This window comes from Phoca vitulina, unplaced genomic scaffold (assembly GCF_004348235.1).
Source record: "Phoca vitulina isolate PV1807 unplaced genomic scaffold, GSC_HSeal_1.0 scaffold7, whole genome shotgun sequence".
NCBI classification, from domain to species: domain Eukaryota; kingdom Metazoa; phylum Chordata; class Mammalia; order Carnivora; family Phocidae; genus Phoca; species Phoca vitulina.
Window position 1 is genome coordinate 634,980 of NW_022589710.1, and position 4,237 is coordinate 639,216.

The following is a 4,237-nucleotide window of genomic DNA, read 5'->3' on the forward strand; positions in this document are numbered from 1 at the left end:
CCCTTCATCTACACCCTGAGGAACAAACAGGTGAAGCAGGTGTTTAGAGAGCAAATGAACAAGCTCCTCATAAAGATGAGCTGGGCCTGAGAGAGGGTAAGTTGGGCTCCTTGCCTGAACCTCTGTAAATGCAGTCTTGTCCTGATCTCCATGAACTATCTCCTTCTTGACAGTTTTTACCATGTGCTCTAATCTACAGTGGTTTCTTACATGTATTATTGGCTCATGCAATCTTCTCAGCGGGTAGAGAAAATTCAGTATACCGCTACTATGTTGGTATGTGTTCATGCTTCTGACCCTGTGCTGTATCTCAGTTTCTTAGTCTTGCCTCATTTTTAAGTTATAATGATAAATAGGGGTGCCTGGATGGCTCAGTCGGTTAAGCAGCCAACTCAATTTCAGCTCTGGTCATGATCTCAGGGTCATGAGATCAAACCCGGCGCTGGGCTCTGCACTGAGTGTGGAGTCTGCTTGAGATTCTCTCCTGTCCCTTCCGCCCCTCCCCCTGCTTACACAGTCTCTCTCTCTCAAATAAATAAGTTTTTTAAAAAGTTACAATGACAAACAGCATACCTTCTTTACTAGAACCTTTCATAATTGATAAAAAGATCCTCAACAAGAATATATTGATGATTAACTTCAAGAATAAAACATACATGGAAAAGTTAATGAGGTGAAATATCCAAGACATAATAAAGTAAAAAAAAGTATCAGGTATTAAGAAGCGCCTGGGTGGCTCAGTCGATTGAGCATCTGCCTTTGGCTCAGGCTATGAACCCAGGGTCCTGAGATCAAGCCCCACATCAGGCTCCCTGATCAGCGGGGAGCCTGTTTCTCCCTCTCCCTCTACCCTTCCCCCCCGCAGGTACACTCTCTCTCCCCCCCCAAATAAATAAGTAAAATCTTTTTTAAAAAGAAAGTATCTGGTATTAAAACACTAAATCAAGAACTAACAAATGGGGTGCCTGGGTGGCTCAGTCGTTAAGCTTCTGCCTTTGACTCAGGTCATGATCCCAGAGTCCTGGGATCAAGCCCTGCATCCAGGTCCCCACTCTGCGGGAAGACCGCTTCTCCCTCTCCCACTCCCCCTGCTCGTGTTCCCTCTCTCTCTGTGTCTCTCTATGTCAAATAAATAAATAAAATCTTTAAAAAAAAAAGAACAAATAGAACAATGAAACTGGATATATAATCTGGAAAGATAATGCAATACACATAAGGATCTAATAGATGATTAAGTAGACTTTGTAATCAGTAAAGAAAAAGAAGTTCAAATCAATAAATGATACTAAGACTACTGGCTAACCAGGTAGAAACTTTCCTTTCAGAGATATTAGGACTAGTACTTGGTTGGTTATTTGCGGGGAGAAGGGGCAGTTAAAGCAGAAGAACAATTTAAAAGTGATACATACCTTAAGTATTTATTTGAAATTAAGCCTATAAGCAAATATGTATTCACTGATCTATAAATATCCTTTTCTATGAGAATGAATGTGATGATTGTTGTAGTCTTTCTTCTTTAAACCACATTCATGGGGTGCCTGTGTGGCTCATTCGTTAAGCGTCTGCCTTCGGCTCAGGTCATGGTCCCAGGGTCCTGGGATCGAGCCCCACATCCAGCTCCCTGCTCGGCGGGAAGCCTGCTTCTCCCTCTCCCACTCCCCCTGCTTGTGTTCCCTCTCTCTGTCTCTCTCTCTCTGTCAAATAAATAAATAAAATCTTTTTAAAAAAATAAATAAATAAACCATATTCATTATTCATCCTCTCTAATTTTCAGGATTTGTTTCAGTAATACAAAAATTTTAAAGATGCTTGGGAAATTATCTGAGAACAGAATTCTAGAATTTTTGTTTTTTGTTTGTTTGCCAATCTTCACAGTTCTTGCCCACACCTCAATCAACTACATGTTTTCATTAGCTGGCTTTATAGAATCTGTTGAAAGGAATCAACTTGGTTTTCATAGAAACAGCTCTGTTTTTATACTCATATTTCATTGGTATATCTTTATTTAGTTAAAATATGTGATTATAATAACAAGTCTAATTATCAAATCAAGGTTTGGAAACAAAGAACTGATTCTTGGTACAAGCCAACTGGTGGGAACAAAAATATGCATGGGTACTACAGAAATCTACTAGCTGCAAAGCAAGTAGCTACAAAACATGTTGTAGACATCAGTCATTTTGAGAAGCAGTATAGTACAGAGATTGGAAGCCTCCCAAAAGGTACTGGAAGCCTACTACAGGCGTTCAGATCCCAAATATCTACTAGCTATTGAATCTTGAGTAAGCAATACTTCTTTGTATCTCGGTTATATTTATGGATAGTATAGATATACATATAATATTTGAGGTAGTATCTAACCTCATAGAATCCTTATAAATATTAATGCATTAATATATGTTATAATGCTTAGCACAGAGCTTGGTACAGAGCAAGTACTATGTTAAAACATAGGTATTATGTTTTACTGAAGGAATAAGTTGAATAAATGAAAGTAAATTAAGAGATCATCTAGTATCTTGAAGAAAAAGTTAAGCTAGATCTTAAATTGCAATAAATTTAAAATGAATTAAATAAATAAATATAAACCATGAAAACATTAAAAAAGAAAATTTAGGTAAAAATTGTCTTATTAAAGATATGTAGGGAGTTTTTTGATGAAAGAAACATAAAAATAAATTTATAAATTGGGTTATGTAAAATTTTTAGACTTCTTCAGAAAAAAAAAAAAAAACTTGTAAATGATGTAATAGCTGTATGTGCTTTCTACCTGCCTGGCATACATTCCTCATTCTTAAAATTAAAGGACCCTGACTTTTCTCTTCCCATTCTCAGTCCCTGTAGCTAGGATGATGCTGACTTCATTCCCAACCAATCAGAGCATGGCCATGTTATCAGCTATAGCTACATGACTTAAATCAGACCAGTGAGACCAAATGAGTCTCAATTTAGAGATACTTAGGGGAACTGATGGAAAAGAAACTCTTTCTCTGCTGGACTTGAAGGTAGGAGAATGCAGGGGGAAAAAAATGCTGGACTTGAAGGTAGGAGAATGCAGGAAAAAAAAATGCTGGACTTGAAGGTAGGAGAATGCAAGAGAATGCAGAAAAAAAATTACCAATAAGAGAATAACAAGAGAGTGGACACCACTATGGATTCTATAGGCATTAAAATATAATAAGGGAACATATGAACAACTCTGTGTCAACTTATATGACAACTTAGATGAAATGGATAAATTTCTTGGAAGACACAAACTACCAAAGGTCAACCAAAATAAAATAGATAACTTCAATAACCCTATGTCTTTTTAAAAAATTGCATTTGTAATTTAAACCCCCCCCCAAAAAAAGAAAAGATCAGGCCCAGAGGGCTTCATTGGTTAACTTTACTAATTATAATACCAATGCTACACAAACTCTTGCAGAAAACAGAAGAGAAAGAAACTCTATCCAAATTAACCCCACCCTCATTTGGTATCAAACCCTGATTTCGGTCTGATACCAAAATCAGACAAAGATATTAACAAAAAAGAAAATTACAAATATCCCTCAGGAATATAAATGAAAAAAAATTTAACAAAACTTTGGCAGATTATTTCCAATAATATAGCAAAAATAATACATCCTTAACAAAGTGAAGGTTATCCCACAAATACAAGATTGGTTCAACATCCAAAAATCAGTCTTGTAATTAACCATATTAACAGAATAAAAGAGAAAAAAAACACATGATCATCTCATTATATACAGAAAAAGCACTTAACAAAATTCAACACTTATACATGATTTAAAAAAAAAAACTCTTAGCAAACTAGGATAGAAGAGAATTTCCCCAAGCGGATAAAGGGTATTTATGAAAAACCTACAGTAAACATCATACTAAATGGTGAAAGCCAAGGGGCGCCTGGGTGGCTCAGTTGGTTAAGCATCTGCCTTCAGCTTAGGTCATGATCCCAGGGTGCTGGGAGCAAGGCCCACGTCGGGCTCCCTTCTCAGCGGGGAGTCTGCTTCTCCTTCTCCCTCTGCCACTCTCTCACTTTCTCTCTCTCTCTGTGTCAAATAAATAAATAAAATCTTAAAAAAAAAAAACTCATACAACTTAATGCCAAAAAACCCAAATAAGCTGATTTAAATATGGGCAGAGCACCTGAATAGACATTTTTCCAAACAAGCCAAACAGATGGCCAAGAGACACATGAAAAGATACTCAACATCACTAATCATCAGAGAAATGC